Source organism: Tamandua tetradactyla, chromosome 8, assembly GCF_023851605.1.
Source record: "Tamandua tetradactyla isolate mTamTet1 chromosome 8, mTamTet1.pri, whole genome shotgun sequence".
NCBI classification, from domain to species: domain Eukaryota; kingdom Metazoa; phylum Chordata; class Mammalia; order Pilosa; family Myrmecophagidae; genus Tamandua; species Tamandua tetradactyla.
Window position 1 is genome coordinate 61,617,536 of NC_135334.1, and position 23,528 is coordinate 61,641,063.

Genomic DNA, 23,528 nt, shown 5'->3' on the forward strand with positions numbered 1-23,528 from the left:
ACACTTAGAAATGAACTGGGAGTTGATTTAATGACTGAAATAAGCTAATATTGTTCTCATTTGATTCTTCCATTTAAGAGTTAGGACATATCAAGGAAGTTCTATCATGTCAGGGAAAATCCAGTCCCAAAGATCAGGTTAATAAAGATTTAACTTGGAACTACAGAATTCTATGGTTTAGCAGAATTTTAGGTAGCATTTCACTCACCCAATTATTGAGTTCTTTCTTTAACCTTCTAGCTGAGGGATCATCTGATCTATTCTTTAACACTTCCAATGATAGATAAGTCATTATCTCCTTGAGATGGCTCACTCCACTTTCCACAGCTCAGACCACAAGACTTTCTTTATATTAAATTGAACTCTTTTCCTATATCTACCTTTTTCCCATTGGTCACAGTTCGGGAGGGATGACCATGTAAAGTAAGTTGAATCCCTGTTTTCTAAGGCAGCCTTTCAGATTCAGTTTACTCTCTATCTTCATTCCTAAATATCTCTTCACCAGACTAGCCAATTCCTGGACTTTTTAATTTTAATCCACAGCTTTCTCTGAACAAACACAACTGTGTCTACACTCATTCTATTTTGTATAAGAAAAAACATGGCTATTCCTAGGCATTTTGCTTCTTCTCCAGATTTTCTCATTCTAATACATGGTACCACCATCCACCCATCTGCTCAAGCTAGAAACCTAGAAGTTTGTTCCTATCACCACTCACATAGAGTTCATCAGCAAGTCTTTTCAGTCCTATTTCCAAATATAAAATCCTTCTCCATTGCTATCACTTTGGTTCAAGACGCCATCATCCCTCCCCCTGATTCCTAACTGGGCTCACTGCTTCTACTCTTGCCTCCCTAAACCCTTCTCCCCACAAAAACCAGAATTATCTCTTTAAAGCACAAGTCAGATCATGCTACTCCCTTGATTCAAATCCTTTGATTTCCCATTGCCCTTAGGACAAAAGCCAAAATCCTTTCTGTGGTCAAGAAGGCCTTCCTTCATCTCAAACATTTTTTCTTGCCCTTTGTTCACTAAACCTTGGTCCTGTTCTCCTATGTTCCTCAGACATGCCAAGCCTCTTCCTGTAGCTGGCCCTTGCACTTGTTCTCTCCGCCTGTGCTCTTCTTTTCCCAGCTTTGCAAAAGCCTGCCTCATTCTCATCTTTCAGGCCTCGGCTCAGATGTCCTCAGAGAAGCCTTACCTGATCATCACCTTAGGGTGGCAAATCCCGATCTCTTCATTCTCTATCTTTCAGCTCTGCATTGTCTGTTTCCCTCATGAAAACATATGTTCTTTAGTGACAGAACTTGGCTATCATGTTAACAGTTGTAACTTTACAAGTGGCATGGTAGCTGGCCCATATGTGTGCTCAATAAATACTTGATGATTAAATGAATGGATTTACAATCGGTGGAATGAAAGGGCTTTGGAGTTATATTAAAAATGGGTTTGAGGCAGGCTACTGTGGCTCAGCAGACAGAGATCTCACTTGCCATGCCAGAGACCCAGGCACGTTTCCCAGTGCCTGCCCATGCAAAAAAAGAAAAACAGTTTGATTAGGAGCTTTGCTACTTTCTGTGTGATTTTGGGCAAATTAAATTACCTCTCTGGGCTTTAATCACTTAATCTCTATAGTAGTGATCCTATCTTTCTTACAGAATGCTGTAAAGATTAATGTATTGACTGTGAATGTATTTACCACAGTACCTGGCACGCAGTAGGTGCTCATCCCACCTCAAAGCCTGATACTTACTGATGAATATGCACAGGAGAGTTTTATTATGTTTCAGCCTGATTAATGGAACAGTTTTGTGTGGTGTGTCTCTGTCTGTGTGACCCATAAGTCTGGGTATAAGATGCCTATGTCTCCCCTTAGGTAATGCTTGCTGTAGGTGTGCTGGCCTGGCTGGAAACAGACATCCACCCAGAATATCAGCTGTTGTGCTGAGTGAGAGACAGTCTGACAAACCAAAGGGTGCTAAACCCAGAGCTTTTACTGGGTCCTAAACACAGAGCTTGAAAAACTAAATGATTAAACCTGACATAGTATAGCCCATCTCTCACCAGGATGGATTGGGATGCTCTGTCGAGACAGTCATCTCTCTTGGGAAATCACAGTAGGTTTAAAAGGAGGCACATGGACTCTCCTTAAGAATACAAAGTGAGACTGGGAGTTGTTGCGGGTGCTTCTGTGTGGTTGCATGAGCCCTTAGAGCAGTGCCTTCAGAGAGGAGCTGCCTGCTTCTATACTCTCAGGAGTGAGGGGGTCTCTGGATCATAGTGGTAGCCTTCACACACGCAGTATCAACAAAGTCCACAATGCAGGGGAAGGTGGAAACATAGCTGTCACCCTTCCCGGGGCAGATACTCTGTGCCGCCATTGAGGAATGCTGGGAGGAATTGAAAGATACTGGAATACCTGCCAGCAAGTGGAACAGAGGTCTTTGTGTGACTTTCTTGCGTGGTGTGATGGCCTAGGTGGTTCACCTCTATTGGTTGTTAGGGTGAGTGTTTAAGGTAGTGACTCTAGAATTACATAAATCTGGGTTCAATTCCTGGTGTTGCCATGACTTTGGGCATTACTGAATCTCTAAGACCTAGTTTGCTTATCTTAAAATGGGGATAATAATGACCCTTATCTATCTGGTTGCTGTGAGGTTTAGATGATATTGTGCATGCAAAAATCTTAACTTAGCGCTAGTTATATAACAAAATGTTTAGTAAACGATCGTTGTTTTTATTAGGCTGGTCAAATACTGGCCTAGTTGTTACTGAGGTGATATTTTGTAGATGGGGTTTAGCATCTTAATCTTAAGTAAAAGAGTATCCTCCTAATGTGGGTGGGCCTCATTTATTTAGTTGGGGGTCTTAATAGTGAGAACTGAGGGTTCTGGAGGTCAGAATAATTTTTGCTTCAAGACTTCAATATCACTTTAGCATTGATTTCCAGCATGAGGCCTGTCCTACAGAATTTGGATTTGCCAGTCCACACAATTACATTAGCCAATTCCTTACAGTAAATCTCTTAATACATATGCTCGATAGTTTCCGTTTCTCTGGAGAACTCTGACTAAAGCATCAGGGCAGAGCAGGTTTTGAGTTTGTTATTGCTGATGAGTCTCATCTGTACTGAACTTTGAATCTTGGTCGTCCCCCCCCTTGCCCCCCACTTGCCAGCTGTGTGTTTGGACAAGTTATGTAACTTCTCTGAGTCAGTGTTCTTATCTGTTACATGCAGTTCATAATATCCATCTCTCAGTGAAGGTGAAATGAGATCAGAATGCCTGACACATAGTGCTCAGAATATTCATTTCTTCCCCCTTTGGTTCTCTAGTATCTGAAATACGGTCTCTTTAAGCTTGTTAAGATTCCTTGCTAGCCTCGTATGCAGCTGTGTGCAGACAGCTTTGGCAGAAAGAGGCTTTTTTTTTTTTTTTTTTTTTTTTTTTAACTGTTTCATAATCTTTTGGCTTAGGTCTGCTGCTGCTGCCACACCCTGTGCTTCTCAGAATGTCTGGGTCCTGTTGCAATTATCGTGTGCCTTGCCTCTCACCTAAATAACTCTGAAAAGTAGGTACTTTGGAAGGCTTTGCTGAATGTAAAATGGATTATTTTCCCGTACTCTTTGGGGCAAAGCTGGCTCAGGGATTCTTAGCTGCAGTAGGAGGGGCTGGCGGGCTTGAACCAGAGTTGGGCTTAGCTGCCAGGGGTTTTTCTGGTTTTCATTAAAATCCTCTGGCTGTCTTTCCAGATTGTTTCATTGGATATGTCTGCACTGGAACTGGTTATGTTGTTTTCTCAGCTACATGGACCCATCAAATCACAATGGCCAGAGAAAACTGAAGATGGGTAACAGCCTAACCAAGGGGTCTTGCTCAACAGTTTTTGTGATGAGACCCCATCCACAAGCGCAGAATTTTGGTTTGTAAAGTCTTAGATACAGATGAGGAGGTAGACATTAGATACAGATGAGGAGGTAGACATAGCTGAGCTGAGAATGGATAGCAGAGAGAATCCTGTTAGAACTTATCCTAAGGCCAGGCTTGCTCTTGAGGGCAGGCAGCTGAGGGTCCGTGAGTGTCAGGTCAGTGAAATCAGCCTGACCTGATCATTTCCCAGAGGTGCTGATACCCTCAGGAGACCAAAGGTTTGAAGTTGGAATGGCAGTTCTCAGACAGACATTGATTTCATCTCTGGTAGCTGAAGGAATTTTACTTGAGTCTGAAAACTCAGGTTCAAGTTATGATTCTACTATTAACTTGCTTTGTGACCTTGAGCATATTACTTCCTTGGGTCTCAGCTACACAGTGTGGTTGTAAAGATGAAGTGAGATAAATTGTTTAAAGCTCTTGGCATTATATGTTCTCAACAAATGGTGGCTGCTATTATGAATTGGGCTAGATTTGACCTGTCACTCTAGCTCACCAAGAAATATTCCAGTTCTGTCACCTCGAACATTTGTTCTGCATCCCAGCTTTGTGCCATTTAAGAATCTGAGGCAAACATGTTCCCTAGGGAAGGTGAAACTCCATTCATTGAAAAAAATACATCAAAATCATATTATTATGTTTCCCAGTGAGAGGCTTAAGACGTTGCATATTTCATCTCCAGGTAACACAGTAGAAGAAAATTTTTTTTTCCTGTCATTCTTGATGGATAGATTGTGAGAAGGCCATTTTAACTGATCTTAGATGTAAATGTCCCCTGATAATATCCCTAAGAGACCATCACTAAGACTGCCTCCCATCTGACTTCAGAGTAAACTCCATTTCCAGTCTTTTTGCCTTTTGTTCGGCTTTCCAAACTCTGTATTCTAGACACAGTGGGCTGCTCACTTAAAAAAAATATATGAAAAGGTGCATGGCATGTGAATTTCTGAGATGTTGTAAAACTGAAAATATCTCTTTATTCTAGTCTCATTCTTGACTGATAATTTGAATTCTAAGTTGGAAGTCATTTTCCTTCAGAAATTTTAAGATATTGCTCCATTGTCTTGTGGTTGTTGAAGTTGGAAAGGTTGTAATTTCTGATTCTTTTTATGTATGTAGTCTGTTTGTTTTCCCCCCTCTCTGGTAACTTATACTATCTTTTCTTTCTGCAAAATTTTCTGAGATTTCAAAATGATGTGATTGCTGTGCCGGGCCCTTTCAACCTTACAACCTGCATCCTTTAGTTCTTAGAAACTTTATTGAATTATTTTGTTGTGTTTTCTCTTTTTTTCTTTTCTCTATTTCTTGTATTCAAATATTGGATCTCCTAGTACTAGTCCTATAGAATATTCTTAATTCCTCTCTTCTATTTTCTGTCTTTGTCTTTTTATTTTACTCTCTGGGAGATTTCCTCAACTTTCTCTCTTAGTCCTTTTGTTCAGTTTTTCATTTCTGCTATTACATTGTCAATTTCTATGAGAATTTTTTGTTCTCTGAGTGTTCACTTTTTTTCATATCCTATTTTTGTTTCATGGATGCAGCTTTATTTCATGTTTGTGAGACTATTTGGTATTTATTGTATTGTCCCCCTGCATAGTATCTGTTTCCTTCAAATTGTTTCTTTGTGTTTGCTCTGGTGCATGTCTTTATAAGGGGTGTTCCCAAGGTGTCACTTTGAATGTGACCCTTGATTGTTGCTTTGGATTAAGAGTAGGGGAGAAAAAAAGGTGTCAATCCCTGGAAAACATCATGATAAGTAAAAGAAATCGTCACAAAATACCGTATAGTATACGATTCCATTTATATGAAATGTCCAGAATAGGCAAATCTATAGAGACAGAAAGTAGATTAGGATTTGCCTGGGGATGGAGAGAGGGGTGAATATGGAGTGACTGCTAATGGGTATAGGGTTTTGTGTGTGTATGTGTGTGTGTGTGTGTGTGTGTGTGTGGTGATAAAAATGTTCTTTCGTTGATTGTGGTGATGGTTGCACAGCTCTGAACCTACTAAAAACCATTGAATCTTCTACTTTAAATTGATGAATTGTATAGTATGTGAATTACATCTCAATAAAGTGGTTTCAAAAAGCCTTATGGGAATCTCTGAGTGTGGGTTGGAGATCATTAGCTCTGTGTCTCACTGTAGAGTGATCTTGCAGGCTATCTGGGGGAGATCTTGATGTCAGTATCTTCAGATTTTCCCTTGGTTACATTCCCAGAGAAGATGCTTCTGCTCCTCTCTGGAGAGTGAGGGTCTAGCTGACAATGCTCTGGGAATCAAGAGGAGAAGGAATATGGGGGGGGGGGGGTCTTTGTATTCCATCTTTAGTAGACATAGTGTCCTGTCTTTGGAATGTTTTCCCCTCAGCTGTGCTGGGTACCCCCAGGCCAGGGACTATATTTTTTGTTGTGGAAAATTTCAGAGATTTATAAAACTATAGAGGATAGTATAATGAACCCCATATACCCATCACCTAGGCTCACCAGTGATCAATTCATGGCCATTTTTGTTTCATCTGTATCCCCAAGCCCCTCCCCAGATTATTTTTGAAACAAATACTAGACATCATTTATGTTTTATTCTTTCTAGAGAATAAGCCTCCAGAATTCTGGCAGTAAGGAAGGGGATGTAAGTATCTAAGTTCTCAAATCAGCTTTCATTCTTGTCTTCTTTATTTTAGCATCTAATACCCCCACTCTAGAAGTATACAGTGCTGCCAGATTCTGTGCCTTTTGAAGATTATGTGGTTTAAATCAGTTGGTTCTCAGCTTTCTGTGCTTAGGATTCAGATTCCTTAAGTCTAAGTGAGACTTGTCCATCTGCTTCCCAGAGTCCAAAATTCTGCACTATTACCTTTCTTCCTTTTTCCCTGCTTTTATTAAGAATAAAAACACTGCTGATTTTTTGGTAGGTTTTGGGAGTGAGTAAAATTAGTTATAGTTGTTTAGCATGCCATCTTCTCCAGAATATCAGCTGCTCTTTTTTTTCCTGTCTTGCTCCATTCTACCCTATTCTGTTTTACCCCGTGACCCTACTCTGCTCTAGCCTAGCCTAACCTACCCTACTCTTTCTTTTTTCTTCCTTTTCTTTTCCTTCTTTCTTCCCTTCTGTCCTTTCCTTTCCTTTTCTTCCTTCTTTTTCTTCTCTTCCCTTTCTCTTTTTCTTTTATTTCTTTGTTTCCCCAGGGGCAAGGTGAGGGGGGAATACTTTAACAACTGAGAGGGGTCTCTTATTTAATGTGTCTTGTTTATGCTCTCCTTTGGAATTTAAGTCCAGACTAATTTAAAGAGTCCCTACTTTTGTGCGTGGTTGACATTTTGTGCTCACCACTTATGATAGCATTGTTTGCTTGCACTTCACAGGCTGCATTGCAGTTTGTTTACCTTCCTATCTTCCCTCTTGGCCTGTGAAGTAAGACTGTGCCTTATTTTTCTCTGTATCATGAATAGGATTCCTAGACCCCCAGAAAACATTTTTTAAACTCACAAACTGGATAATTCAGCATTGCTTCCAGCAGGGGTTGGGGGGAACAGAAAATCATATATAGCCCCACTTACTCTCTTACCTTTTAAAAACCCAACTGTTCGGTAAATGTTAAGAGCGAAACAGGCCTTGTGAAGCCTTGCTGTTATGCAACATTGTTCTCTTTTGCTTTCATGTCTAGTATTTATTTACATAGTCAGCAAGTTGGCTAGGGAAGGAGGGTGGCTATATAGATATAAACATCTCACCAAAGAAAGAATGGACTCAGGCAGACATGATCTTCTGCTCCCCCCAACCCCCCCACCCCATGCACACACACAGAAAGACTGTGGTCTACACTACGCTTCACACTAGAGAATGAGTGAATTAGTTTCATCTCAACATCTACTTAATTCTACATGTTTTCCTTGGCTTTTTGTCTTTGGAAAGTAAGTCAGGTGAATTAAATAAAGTATTGTTACATTGTTAAAAAATTGGATAAGACATTATTTATGAAAGATCTTGTTAAAATGCAAATATGTAACTTCAAAAGAGTAACAATTCTTTCTTCAAGCATGTTCCCCAGAACACAAGAAATATTCTCTGGGGGAAGGAAATAGGGAACTGGTAGTCAAACAAATCTGGGATGCTAGATTATTAAAATAAGGGTTCCTTATTTCAAGACTTCTCAGAACCTTGCTAATGTGCATTGTGACTCTCCTTGAGGAGTATGTAGTGTATTTCCTAAATTTACTTTACTTTTCATCAGAGGAGCATTTTGCTGTTGTGTTTTGTGGAACACACAGAGAACAGCCCCTCAGCCTAAATCCATCCTTTAGAGTACATTTCAAATGCCACTTTCTCCAAGGCATTTGCTTCCCTATCTGCCTCCAGGGATATTATATAACCTTTTGCTTTTTTTAATTATACTGTTTTCATTTGTCTAACTCTCTCCCAACCTCGCTTCTACCCCCTAGTAGATCATAAATTCCGTATGCATTTAGTATCATTTTCCTCTGCATCTAGGACATTGCCTTGCACAAAGATGCTCAAGGAATATTTATACTACTGCATTGGTTCATTAGCTGAGTCATCCTCAGAGAGCTGAGTCCAGAGAGCACTGGCAGGGGTGGGAGCCCAAGACAGGTTTACAGCTAGGGATGCTTTGCTCAGGGATATATATTGGGTAGAGGGCTTACAGTGAGGACACAGGGTCAGTGTAAGAGGCTGGTCCTGAAGGGCAGAATAGGGAAGCAAAAAGGGGAGAAGGTGAGCATCTACATCAAATGAAATGTACTGAAGGCTGATTCTATGCCAGACACTTTGTGCTAAGCTTTAAGGACTTTAACTTAATCCCAACCTTTCAAGTAGGTGATATGCTTCCCGTTTCACAGAGGAGGAAAGGGAGCACCAGAAAGGTAAAATTAAGTACATATATAAGACAGGCACAGTGCTTAGGATACAAAAATGTATAAAACCCAGTCCCTTTCCCAAAGAGCCCTTGTTTTTAATGGGGTAGATAGTCTCATAAACCAGTAATTTAAAGCAGTTGGATAATTGCAGTGATTACTCTATATGCAGGGCATTGTGGGAGAACCAACAGTAGGACCTAACCTGTTTATGGTAGTGGGAGGAGGGGTGGTGGAATGAGGCAAATCCAGGATAGCTTCCAAGAGGAGAGTGATGCCTGAGCCAGGGTGGATGCAAGGACAGAAAGGAAGGGCATTCCAGGCTGAAGGGACTGAAAGCACAAAAGCATGGGGGTGAGAAATATCGTGAGGAATTCATTGTTGCTGAATTATAAAATGTGAGTTAGGGGAGAAGTGAGGCTGGAGAAATTGAGAGGGTGTTGAGGACTTTGGACTTGATCTTGAAAACCATGGGAAGCCATGCATTTTGTTGACTGAGCTGGGTTGGACTAGAGGCAGTAGAATCAGTTGGGATTCTTACCAGTGGCGTAACTGAGTGGTGATAAGATCTGCCCCAGGGCAGCGGTGGGATTGGAGAGGAATCCACTGACACTGGTTTGATAAATATCTAGCGGATAAAATGAGCAGGCCAGGAGTTAGAGAGCAGAGATGAGTCAAGTATGACTCTCAGGTTTCATGCTGTGCAACCTGCAGCTTCCATTCACTGACATTTCAAGTCTGCCCTTGCCTGAGCATGTCTATTTTACTCTCTGTAAATTGGGTTCACCAGCTAGAACATGCTGAGAGGATTAATTAGATAGTACTTTGGAAGCTCTTTTAGCCTCTCGTAAGATGTGCTCACCTTAAGCAACTCTATCATAATGTAGGTTTATGAAATGGTAATTTGGAGACAGTGTTCTTTGGAAAGATGCTGACATAAGCTTCCTTTATCTACTATTAACTATCTGTTGTGCATCTCAGAATTCTTATTTTTCTAAGTTCATGAATCATTCTTTTGGGTAAAGCAATGGTTCCCAAATCTGGTTCCCTGTGAGAACCACCTGAGAATATTTTTTCCCTAATATTTGTTTTCAGTCTTAAGTAATTTACATTATTTTTTCTTCTATAAAAACCCTTCTATAATGCCCAGAGAGAGGGCCTGGGCCGTCTGCATGGCTGGGTTATTACAAGATGATTGGTGAATTCCTGATAGGGAGTCTTGGCAAACAGTCTCTTGCCAGAGGTCAGGGGTGATATAGTTGTAGGTGGTCTTGGAGATGATTTTGAAGGTGGCCTTACGGAAGATCCCAGGTGGCCATGCAGCACCTGGTCAAGGTGTAGCAATCATCAATACCAGCCACAGGCAGGGCTCTGGCCCTTGGGCTCAGGGGCCAAGGTGATGCCAATATCTTTGGGGTCTGGGCCAAGGCGCCTCAACACAAAGCTGCAACATCTCTTGTCATCGTGCAAGGACCCTATGGGGCTTGCTGATCTTGTTCCACCCAGGGATGATGGAGAGCTTGGCCAGTATGATGGCCCTGAAGATTGGTGGTAGCTACCACCTTGGAGCACTCAACACCCAGGCTGGCGTGGCCATTGTAATCCCCAGTGGCAACAGAGGCCTTAGACCTGGTCCAGTAGTCAGCATGGATACACAGGCATAATTTTCAAAACCTTGTCCTTGAGGGATGTCCCCAGGAAAAAGCCAAAAATCTCAAGAGCCACTTCTTCTCCAGGGACTTGATCCTCATGCCCTTGACCAGACAGCTAAGCTTGTTCCTTGTCCTTATCTTTGCCTCCACCAGCTCTACAGGCTCAGCCTTATCCTGACCACTTCCCTCACTTTGGCCCTGGACCCCACTACCTAAGCCTCAAGGAAGCCGCAGTGACCTCCCATTTCAGGGCCCCGGGGGGCCAGCTGGAGCTTCTATGTTATCTGTCATTTGGTATTTTTTTAATGAAGAAGCTTTTCCCCAATTTTTGATTATGAAAAATTTTGGACATATTGAAAACTTGAAAGAGTAATGAAATGAACACTCAAATATCCACTAAATAAATTAAATAATTGCTTTTTTTTTTGTATGGACAGGCACTGGGAATCAAATCAACAATTGCTATTTATAGCAACTATATACGTGTATGTATACATGAATACATATATATGTATATATATATATGTATATGCTGAACCATTTGAAAGTAAGTTGCAGTCATTATTAACACTTTACCCCAAATGCTCATTTCAGAATCTTTCTCCAAAGAATAAAGATGTTCTCTATAATGCAATCATTATATCTAAAACAAAGCCATGTTCAAATTTCCCCAGTTGTGACCAGGAGGTATTTTTACTTAATTCTTAAACAATTCTGCATTAGTTTTCTATACTAGAAGAAACCTTCTGTAGTATGCTAGATTCATATTCTGATTTTGGTCAGTGTCTTTTTCTTTTTTATTTAAAAAAATTATAATTTTAAACTACGAAATAAACATACTTACTATTTAAAAATTCAGACAATACAAAAATATAGAAAGATTAAAAATATAGAAAGTAAAAATCCACCTATTGGAAAGAATGCAATTGACTTTTTAAATTGGAATATCTAGGGAAGGGACCTTGCAATCCTTATATTTAAGAAGCTTTTGGGTGAATTTAATGCAGTTCCCAAGGGACTGGCATTGGGAAACCCTAGTGTAATGCAAGGTGTATCTATAGCCATTATTATTTTTGTGTGTGGGTCTATTTTTTGGTATCTGTGTTGTATTTTTTTTAATTTTTAAAATTTTTATTGATAAAACAATGTACAAGCACATACATTCTTTTTTTGTTATTAAATATTTTGGTTAACTTTATTAAATTTTATAATCAGAAAACTGCAGAACATATTATTTATGCAAACACCTGAGGAATATTCAACTGGGCACAGGATCTTCACTCAAACAATTTGAAAGAAGACCAAGTTTAAGTTACAATCTTGTGTTATAAAACATGAAGAATAACACAAAAGAAACCTCCTTTCAAATCACATACACCTAGAAAATAGGTGCTTTCGAATATTAAGTACATTTGGTTTTCTAAAAAGAAAATGTACATTCATGTCTGTGGTGTACTCTGTATTGGCAGTTATAAGAAACGGCTAATAAATTAGCACTACCTCTCACAGCTTATCAACACTATACCAAAAATCATACAAAGTAGTAACAATGTAATAGCAGAGTAATAATGAACATTTCCCTAGAAAGTTCTATTTTGACAACAAAGCCCAAAATGACAAGTGACAAGTAGTGCATCTTCCAAAATTTAACAGAATAAATGGCTCAGATCTAAGCAAATTAGAAACACTGCATAGGACAGAGAACCTCCCTGTGGAGGTTGTTTCTTATCCCCTGAGGATTAAGTTAAGAGGTACTAGTGATGGTAAACAATGCACATATTTTTAGCAGAATAAAAACATCTAACTATATATGTAGTTCATCAATGGTGCAAAGTGCCATTTTAAATTCAAAAATAAAAGGTTTATTTGTGGGCATACCTATAGATATAGAATAAAATATAAATATGATATAGTATCCATATGAAGAATAAACACATTCAGTAAAATATATATCTTTTCAAAATTTGGATATAGGTATCGTTATAGAGATGAGAACAATGAATGCCTAGCTAAATGTCCAAGCTGAGTCAAAATATGGAAAGTTTTAAAATAATAGGTATTTCACTGAAAAAAACTGTATTCAGACTCCATCCAAACCACCCTTGAAGTATAAATATCTCCTACATAAAATGACTATTTTATCTAACCTATAATTTATCAAAAAACTTATTTTGGGGGGAATATCTATAAGCTTATTTTTTAAAAATCCAAACAAATACAACATACTAAGAAATAAATAACAGAGGAACATACGTTATATGGCTCTTCCTTTTCAGGAAACTGGTAGAACATGGACAGGACATTGCAGCAATGGACAGATAAAATATTGCTAATTTGAATTTGTAAATACTAACATGTTAAATCGTTTTTTAAAACGTAGATTGGACTGTAATGTGGTTCTACAATTCATATAACATATTTTTAAAGGAAACTTCTATAAAACAAGAGCAAAACAATTTTATAACCCTGGAATTAAGTCCAATCTGAATTTATAGAAACATTTTTTAACCGTGGAAGTATTTTTCTTGTTTAAGTCTATCAATGTAGTGACATAGTTTCACAGTTATTCCCAACTTCAGCCCCATTTACTTCATCATCATGTCACTTTTGAGAGGTAGCAGAGCCTTCCCATCAATTTCATGATAACGGAAGAGGTCAGCAAGGGGGGTGAATGTCTGAGGATCCATTTGTTCCATAAACTGTATCACTTCTTCCACTGACCAGCTCGAAGGATCTTCAGAGAAGCTTTGTGTCACATCTCCGGCGTCAAGTTCAACTGGTGAACTTGTAACGAAATTGGGAGGGACGGAATTGGGAGGTGATGAGTTAGCATGTTCGCTGATGCTCTTATTCTCCAGTAAACCGTAATTCATCAGGTCAGTGTTATTTGTTGGACTGCATTCTCCAGGGACCATCATTGTTGAAGCTGGTACTTCGGAAGCTTGGGCAGAGGAGGTAACACTGCTGGTGCTTGGAGCACGTGGGCTGGAAAAGCAGGGCATTGTGGACGGACCAGGCATTGGGTCATCCGGTGAGAAATATGGCTGAAATGAATGCCACTGTGGGCTCCGCTCAAGGCCCAGCTCCTGCTCCTGCTCCTGCTCCTCCTCCTCCTCCTGCTCCTGCTCCTGCTCCTGCTCCTGCTTCTCCTCCTCCTCCTGCCCCTGCTCCTCCTCCTCCTCCTGCTCCTGCTCCTCCTCCTGCTCCTGCTCCTGCTCCTCCTCCTGCTCCTGCTCCTCCTCCTGCTCCTGCTCTTGCTCCTGCTCCTCCTCCTCCTCCTGCTCCTGCTCCTCCTCCTGCTCCTGCTCCTGCTCCTCCTCCTGCTCCTGCTCCTCCTCCTGCTCCTCCTCCTCCTCCTCCTCCCTGAAAAGCGGCTGCTCTGGTTCAGAGGGCACATCTGATTGAAAAGTCGTTTCTAGGGGGTTGTTTGGGACATCGTCACTTTCATTATCCCGCCTTCCCACAGGGTTGGACTATAACTTTCAGGGTAAGAGAATGTAGCGGGAGGCTCCTTCTTCCTCAATTTTTGGAATCTCATTTTTCTAGAAAGCAGGTAACTGTAATTCTTATATGCATATCCAAGTGGCTTACGATTTTGCCACATAGCTTTCATACGGAAACGGTGGATTTTTGTAACCTTTCCATGCATCACATCAAACTTCTTATCCAGGTTTTGAATAGCATCATGTATGACCTGGCAATGGGTAAGGATGTCCGACACTGTTTTTTGTTGTTCCTCATGGTACGATGTGTCAGATACAACACTTTCCTGATTAATATATGTATTGTTTGGTTCATATGCATAAAGGACAGTGTTATCATCGTCATAAGTAGGTATTCGTGTTCTTATCACATCATTATCGCTGGATCCGCTAGACATCTTTTTGTGTGTGTGTGCAACGGAATAACTCCACTTCCTCTGAGTTGTACCTATTTATTTTTAAACTTGCTGGTGGGTTTATTTGTGAAACTGCCTGGTTCCCTAGGACTGCTAAACCTTCCACTCCCAATGGGGCGGCGGGGGCCGGCCTCGAGAGTTCGCGCGGATCAGGTTTCTGTCGACTGAGGTGCGGGGGACTGGAATGGTAGCTCGACTGACTGAGCGCGAGATGGTCACGGATAGGCTTTTTTGCGGCTGCCAAGGAAATACATTCTTAACATGCAAACATTCCGTACATGGTATACAATCAGTGGCTCACAATGTAATCACATAGTTATATATTCATCACCATGATCATTTTTTAGAACATTTGCATCATTCCAGAAAAAAGAAACAAAAAAAAAGAAAGAAAAACTCATAAATACCATATCCCTTCCCTTTCCCCTTCCCTTTATTGACCACTAGTATTTCCATCTACCCAGTATATATTTTTTTATTTTAACATTTGTTCCCCCTATCATTTATCCATCTTTAATCCATATGTTTTACTCATCTGTCCATATTGTAAATAAAAGGAGCATCAGACACAAGGTTTTCACAATCACACAGTCACATTACAAAAGCTATATCATTATGCAATCATCTTCAAGAAATATGGCTACTGGAACACAGCTTTGCAGTTTCAGGTACTTTCCTTTAGCCTCTCTAATACACCTTAAACTAAAAAGGGGATATCTGTATAATGTGTAAGAATAACCTCCAGGATAACCTCTTGACTCTGTTTGAAATCTCTCAGACACTGATACTTTATTTTGTCTCATTTCTCTCTTTCCCCTTTCGGTCAAGAAGGTTTTCTCAATCCCTTGATGCCGAGTCCCAGCTCATTCTAGGATTTCTGTCCCATGTTGCCAGGAAGGTCCACACTCCTGGAAGTCATGTCCCACATAGAGAGGGGGAGGGTGGTGAGTTTACTTGCCATGTTGTATAGCCATCATTTTTAATTGCAGTGAAGCCAAGAGGAACTTAACAAGTGCTTCTGGTGTATTGAAGTCTGTGTTAGGGACTAATGAAATAGGTAAAGTAAACTATCTGCCTTCCAAAACATTCTTGTTGGAGAGGCAAAACTGACATTCGCAAAGTCATTAAGAGGAGCATACCTACTATTTGCCAGGTACTGCAGCAAGTGCTTTATGAAAATATCTCACTTAAATCACACGAACAGCCCTAAAGGTAGATAGTTTTATTCCTATTATATAGATGGGGAAACTGAGGCTTAGAGATTGAGATGCCCAAAATTACTCAGCTAGTAAGGGCTGGAACAAAGCCATGATTTCAACCTAAATCCATCTGAATCTTTTCATTACTAAACTACTTCTCAAAGCAACAATGGCCAACAATGCATAGAATTTCATACTGAAAAGTACTTTTACTCTCTCTCTCATAGTTTTAATCAGAATCAGAGAATAGTTTTAAGACATTATGATCAAAAGCTCCATTTATGAGGTACTAGTACTTAGAGCTATAAAGTTTCAGGGGAGAGATCAGGGAGGACCTTGTGGAGGAAATGTTGTTTATGTTTCTCCAAAGGCAGAAATAAACTAGAATAAGTCATGGGAAGCCTGGTGAGAGACAAATGGGTCAAAAGGGTGTGGGGTTGTGTTGCCATGTAGTAGAGTTGTTCCTGTATAAGCAGGAGTGAAAATGGAAAACAGAAGACAAGAGACTGCTTCCTAGCTTGCCCACAGCCACCTGCTCCTGAGATAGCCAGGCAAAGAGGAAAGACACAAAATGATCACATGCTTTACTTTCCACCTTCACTTTTGCTGAACATAAATACACAAACTAGCATCTTTTAAACCTTTTTACTACCTTGCTGGACAGCTTATTCTCCATAGTTTCCCTTATCCCCACCCCCTCACTCCTATATAATTTATCTCTATTTCCACATCCTTTCCCCAAACTGGCTCTACCAAAAAAGGGAGACAGCTGAGGGTCCAACAGCTAGTAGGACTACAGCCAGACATGCAAATAAAAATGACATGAGGGGCGGGGCACAGTGGCTCAGCAGGCAGAGTTCTTACCTGCCAGGCCAGAGTCCTGGGTTCGATTCCCAGTGCCTGCCCATGCAAAAAAAAAAAAAAAGGCATGAGTAACAGAGATTGCTTACATAAAAGCAAGGAGGTTGTAGGGAATGTTTGTGTCGGGTCCTCCCAGTTCTTTTAAGATTCCTCCCAACACTGTTTACTCCCTGATTATTTTCAGAGACTAGGTTTAGGATCTTATGCAAATAGTATGAAACAGACCTGGATTAATATCCCAGCTCCTCTGCCTACTGATTCTTATACCTTGAGCACATTTTTTAACTTGTTAAGACTTAAGTTTTGTAGATCTTTGATCCTGCAATTATTCCCCTCCCTCTCTCTGCCATCATTAAATATACCTTCTCAACTGGATCACACTCAATAGCAAATAAATAAGGTCTAGTATTTCTTATTTTAAAACAAACCAAAAAAGTTCCTAAAACCTTTCCTAATTTTGTATCTCTTAAAAATTGCAAAATAAATTCATTTTTATTTTAAAAATCTTTTGACATTTGAAATTAGTGGTATCCTAATTTCTGTCCTTTTTCTCAAACTTAAAAGTTGTTCATAGTTATGACCTTGACTTCTTCCCCTACTTTGATCTCTTTCCAACATTCCAGAGGATTATTCTTATCTGTGTGAATTTATGACCTTCATGTTGCCTCATCTAAGACCACTTTTTTGTTGTTTTAATCTTACTCTCTCAGCAGCATTTAACAGGGTCGATCACTCTACTTTCCTGGGTCTTTTCCTGCCTCTCTGGGCCCTCTTCAAGTCTCTTCTCCTTAACCTCTAAGTGGTGATGCCCCAGGCTCTGAAATGGGCCACTTCTCTCCTCTATTCACTTTCTATAAATATCCTCTTCTAATCCAATGGCTTTATATAATATCCATTTGCTAATGATCTTCAAATTTGTGTCTTCCACTGGTACTCCAGATTCGGGTCCGTAACTGTGTCTAAGAGGCACTTGAAATTTAACACAGCTAAAACAGAACTTTTGATTTGGCCTCCTCCCCAGACTTGCTTTTCTTCCAATCTTCCCAACCTCAGTAAATTGTGCCATTATCCACCCAAGTGATTAAGTGAAAATATTGAGACATTGCTATTTTTTTTCATGCATGTCTTTATTTTATTAGTCATCTACCCATACACTGGATAAAGGGGGTGTCAGTCACAAGGTTTTTATAATCACATGGTTACAAGATGAAAGCTATATAGTTATACAATCATTATCAAAGGTCAAGGCTATAATTTCAGTTATTTCCTTCTGACTGTTCTAATACACTAGAAACTAAAAAGAAATATCTATGTAATGAGTAGAAGTCATAATTGTCCGTGTCTCCTCGCTCAACGTCGGGCCCCCGGCCGGCGGAGGATACGACAAGAAAAGGGGGAGAGAGAAAGAGACGCAGACAAACCGGTCCTGGCGGTAGAAAACGAGTCCAGAATACGCAGCAGTTGTAAGCACAAATCTTTACTGGGTCTAAGCTTGCATTATCTATAACTTTCCCCGGCCGGGTGAATACATCCCGCGGGGGAGCGACCTCTGTGCGGCCGTCAGGCACGGCTCCTTGTGGGTCGTTCCCCCCGCCTCGTCCGGGTAATACCTTATATACATAATTCAAGCCCAATAGGTTGTTGCCGCGTCTAAGAGGGTGATTGGTAGATCGGGTTGGTGGGCGTGTGTGTCATACGCGGAAGCAGGATGTGGGCGCCATCTTGGCTCACTCGATGGGCGGGGGGAGCTCTAGAGCAGGCTGCAGCGCGTCCACTAGACCTGACCCGGGTGGCGGCTCTCCACATCTCCCCCTTTTTTACTTATTTTGACCCGGTGTCTCCATTGATGAGTGAGCTCCCATGGGCTGGAACGGCCCACTACATGTTTTGGTGCTTTGGGGAGTCTGGACTAGGCTTGCTAGGCACCAACCAGAATGCCTCCTCATATAGAGACCGGAGGGCCCGTGAACCGGAAACCACGTGACCCTCCCTGCAGTGCTTCGCCTCGCAACCGGGTTATGAGGGGGGCAGGAGAGCGGCAACCAGAGTCGAGAGTGTCGTAGGTGTCTCTGTGCAATGGCTTAAGTCTAGTCTGGCCAGGACCGCGACTTTGCCTAGAGACCCTCTTTCGACCAAAATTATGACTTCTGGTGCCGCCACTTATACCTGGGATACAGCCATGGGCTTTGCGGCAGACCTTACTTTCGAGCGTCCCGCCTTGAGTGGCCGTGACGGGCCACGCAGTGGGGGGGAGGACAGGGCTACGGTGCGGGTGTCGCCAGGGGCATCAGGGGCAAGTGACATAGCCAACATAGTGGTGACGCGTAGCTGTTGCTGCGTCTGGAACAAGCGTTCTAACAAACATTTAACAATGAGCAGAGTTACTAAGAGTCCCACTGCTAAAAGAATCCAAGTGGTCAACCTGGGCCAAGAGAACCATGAGGTGACTTGGTCCCACAGTAGCTTGTAGTGGGAAAAGTGGGGTTAAAGCTAGTTTCTCTTCTACTCGGTCGGAGGGTCACTTGCACTGTTGTTGTCATCTTTTCGGTCGTCGCCATCATCAGTAGGGCTGGAGACCGGGCCTGATGGTTCAGGTCGAAAGCTTGCTGACTTGTCGGGCAGCAGTTTCTCGGCGCCCCCGGGCGGTGTCACGGTTCTCACCAGTCTCTCCGGAATCCACACCGGCTGGCGTCCTGGTTCCTGGGGGAAGACACAAACAGAGCCTCTGGCCCAGCTGAGCACCGGGTCAGGGCCTTGCCATTGTCCTGACAGGACATCTTTCCATCGCACCAAGCCTCTATGTTGAGGGCTCGGAGCGGTGTGCTGAAGGGCAGGTGTCATTCCTTGTGAGTTTTCATTTAGAAAATTATATGTAAATAAAGCCACAGATAGTTGAGCTTTTGGAGACAGGCCATGGCTTATACCCTCCTTCTGTTTTTTAAGGAAGGTTTTGAGGGACCTATGTGCTCTTTCAATGATTCCCTGCCCTTGGGGGTTATACGGGATGCCATGCTTCAGCTGTACTTCCATATTTTCACAAAATTTTTGGAAGGTTTTGCTGGTGTAAGCAGGTCCGTTATCTGTCTTTAATATTTTTGGCTTGCCCCAAGCCGCCCAAGCGGCGAGGCAATGAGCAATAACCTGGTGGACTTTCTCTCCTGTTTCAGCAGATGCGAATATAATTTGAGAACATGTGTCTATTGACACATGTAGATATTTGGCTTTGCCATACTCTGGATGATGAGTGACATCCATCTGCCAAATGTCCCCCGGGATAAGGCCCTTGGGGTTAACTCCAACTGAAGGGACTACCCTCTGTTCTGCACAATTATTGCAGGCTCTGACTATATCTCTGGCAGCTGCACGCGGTATGTGAAACCGTCTGGCTAAGGTGCTTGCATTGACATGAAATTTAGTATGAAACTCTTGGGCCTGTTGATACGGTGTCAGCGCAGGGAAGATATGTGGCTGTCGAGTGGCCACATCCACTACGTGATTTCCCTGTGCCATGGGGCCTGGCAGGCCTGTGTGGGCTCTAATATGGGTTATGAAGAAAGGACATCGTCTGGCATATATTGTCTCTTGAAGTTTGAGAAAGAATGGTCTGACTGAGGAGGAGTGGTTTATAATTCCCACCGTTTCTAAAATTGTTACAGAGTTCACTACATAAAGGGAATCGGATACAGTGTTTAGGGGGTCGGTAAGTTCTTTCAGGACTGTGATAACAACTTGCAGCTCTACCCATTGAGGTCTCTGTGGTTGGAAGAACACAGTTTTAGGAGAACCTCCTTCTACGCAATATGCTCCTGAACCGGAGCTGGAACCGTCTGTGTACACGGTGAGAGCGTTCGCTAGTGGCTTAGATGAAGTCACCTTAGGAAAGATTACTGGGTGACGGGTGACGAATTGTAAGAGGGGATCTTTTGGGTATTGGTTATCAATTTCTCCCAAAAAGGTACATCGGAGGATGGCCCATTGATCTATAGCTCCAGTAAGTATTTCAAGTTGTTGGGTGGAGTAAGGTACTCTGAGGTTTTTTGGTTGTTGGCCAAAATGCTGCACGGCTTTTTTGACGGTCTCTAATGCCAGCCCTGCAATCGCTGTAGGATAGTGCTCTAAACTCTTTTTAGGTGAAATTCCAGGGTGGATCCAGAGTAAAGGCCCCTGTTGCCATAGCACTGCCGTGGGCTGGAATTCTGTCGGCAACAAGCAGGCTTCGAAGGGCTTTTGGGGGTCTATTCTTTTTAAAGCAGCGCTACTGAGTGCCTGTTCTACCTGGCTAAGCGCTTGTCTCGCCTCTAGAGTGAGGCACCGGGGCGAGGTTATGTTCGAATCTCCTTTCAGCAAGTTAAATAGGGGCGCTAGTCTGGCATTGGGCAGCTTTAGGTACGGGCGGACCCAATTGATATCTCCTAAAAGTTTTTGCAGATCGTTAAGGGTATGTATGGTATCTAGCCTGAGAGACACTTTCTGAGGGGAGAGATGAGTAGGCGTGATTTTTGCTCCTAGGAAGGTGGAAACTTCTGCCATCTGAATTTTCTCAGGGGCTACTTCTAGGTTGACTTTTCTAAGTGTGAGGACTAAATGTGATAGAGCTGTCTTGAGAATGTCAGTGTTTTTATGGGTAAGCAGAATGTCATCCATATAGTGAATGATTTTTACTTGGGGGAACTGTTGTCGAGTGTTGGCCAGCTTTGCAGCAACATATAGCTGGCACATGGTGGGACTATTAGTCATGCCCTGGGGCAGGACTGTCCACTCGACGCGGTGGCATGGCTCCTCATGGTTAAGAGAGGGCACAGTAAACGCAAATTTTGGAGTGTCTTCGGGATGAAGTGGAATGGAGAAGAAACAGTCCTTAAGATCTAAGATAAAAACAGGCCAGTGTTTTGGCAGGGCCGAGAGGAGTGGCAACCCCATTTGAACAGGTCCTAAGGACTCCATGCAGTTGTTGATGGCTCTTAAATCATGCAACAGTCTCCATTTACCTGATTTCTTTTTTATGACAAATACGGGAGTGTTCCAAGGTGATGTGGAAGGAATGACGTGGCCCTTTTTTAGCTGTTCTGATACTAGAGCGTGGAGTGCTGAAAGTTTTTCCTTTGGTAAGGGCCACTGAGGCACCCACACCGGAGTATTGGTTTTCCACCTGAGTCTTATAGGCGTGGGTGGGAGTCTCCCCTCAGTGGCCCCTAGGAAAAACCCAGGCCTCGTCTATCAGAATTGGGGGCAGCCTGTATGGACGCTGTATGCCCTTGCAATGAGACTCCCAATCCTTTGCCAGGGACGTATCCCATTCCTTTTAACAGACTTTTTGAAGTTGGAGAACAGTTACTGGTCAAGGTAACGTCCATTTTTGCTAGAATATCTCTTCCCCATAGGGACACGGGCAAGGCTAGTACATAGGGTTGAAAATTACCTTGATGTCCCTCTTCATCTGCCCAATGAAGGGCAGTTGCACTCAGCATGGGTGCTGAGACATGGCCTATTCCTCTAATGGTTTCTTCCGCCTTGCACGTCGGCCAGGCAGGGGGCCATTCTTGCTGTCTTATAATCGACCGATCGGCCCCGGTATCTAGCAGGCCTAAGAAGGGTCGGCCTTGCACTTTAAGAGTCAACATGGGTCGATTCTCTAAGGACATATGAAGGCCTTCAAAAACTCCTTCAGTAAACTTAACTCCCTTATCTTTTCTCTGCTTGTTTCTGCTTGGAAGGAGTGCATGCAAGCTGGGTAGGAGTAGAAGCTGTGCTATCCTATCACCCTCTTCAATAACTAAGGTGCCTTGCTGAGATTGTATCATAATCCGGGTGTCATCTGTGGACTCTGGGTCCACAATACCTGGTATCACTGTTAGTCCCTTCAGGGCTGTAGATGCTCTCCCTAAAAGGAGCCCCACTGTACCTGGCGGTAAGGGCCCTTTAAAGGAGGTTCTCACTGATTGGACTCCCATAGATGGGGTCAGTACGAGCCTGGAGGTGGCACAGAGGTCCAGTCCTGCTGATCTATGGGAGGCGCGGAGCTGGATGGGTGCTGCGTCGCCACACTGCCAGTAAGGGGGCCCACCGGAAAGGCGGACCCCCTCTGCCCGTTTTTTGGAATTTGCTCAGGACGGCCAGAAAGGCGCTTACCTTGCGCATCGAAGGCTGATCTACAGTCTTCTGCGCGATGGGGTCCCTTATGGCAACGGCCACAGAGTCTGGCTGTCGCATGAGGCTTATTAGATTGTTGGGCGGTGGTTGGTTGGTCCTTATTAGGGCAATTTCTTTTTATGTGTCCCGATCGGCCACATTGGTAGCATCCTTTAGGCTTTGCTCCTGGGTTTTCGGTTTGCACTGCATTTATTCGTAAGGAGCTGGCCAGCATGGCAGCTAGGCCTGCACTAGTTAACGGGCTGCCAGCGTCCCTGCACAGCCGAACCCAGTCCGTCAAGCTCTTTCCCTTATTTTGTACTAGAATTACTTTGCATTCTTTATTGCACTGCTCAAATATCATTTGTTTAACTACAGTCTCTGCTATTCCTGGGTCTGTGAAAATTCTCTCAGCTGCAGTTTGCATCCTGGCTACAAAGTCTACGAATGGTTCAGTGGGGCCCTGGTGTATGCTGCTAAGTGAAGCTTGAGCTTCTCCCTGACCTGCTAACTTTTTCCAGGCGCCTATGAAGCAACGAAAGATCTGTCCATAGACTTCTGTAGGGAACCCTGTTTGGTTTTGTGAGTGGGCACCTTTCCCTAGTAGCATATCTGCACTCCAACCGCCGCGTCTCCCCGCCGCGTTTTTTGCGGCTTGCTCTTCAGCTAACTCCTCAAACCATGCTTTCCAATCTATATATCGGCCCGGTGGCAGACAAGCACGGGCCAGCTGGTATATATCTGCAGGAGTATGGCACAGGGCAGAAAGATTTTCAACCAAATTCAATGTGAAAGGGGCATTGGGGCCATACTGATGGACGGCTTGCCTCAACTCCTTTAATACTTTGTAATCATATGCTTCATACTGATTGTTACCCTGGGGATTAATGATAACCGGGTACATTTCTGGGGTTGGCTCTGGCTTAAGCGGTTGGTACCCACCTAGTATACTGAAAGGTCTAAAGGTTAAAGAGGGGACCCATTTCCA

The 23,528-nt window shown here is 42.6% G+C and overlaps 1 protein-coding gene across 4 annotated transcripts in view; it reads left to right on the forward strand.

Annotated features, from left to right (window-relative positions):
* The window catches only part of RAB30 (RAB30, member RAS oncogene family), a 105,057-nt gene that overhangs the window by 25,347 nt on the left and 56,182 nt on the right, over nt 1-23,528 (forward strand). The window contains exon 2 of one of the 4 annotated variants that reach the window (XM_077113443.1): nt 6,520-6,558. The exons of 2 other annotated variants lie outside the window; for them this stretch is intronic. The gene's annotated coding sequence lies outside the window, so the exon portion shown is untranslated. Of the gene's footprint in view, nt 1-6,519; nt 6,559-13,361; nt 13,485-23,528 lie in introns of all 4 variants that reach the window. One more of the 4 variants, XM_077113444.1, reaches the window with a different exon arrangement.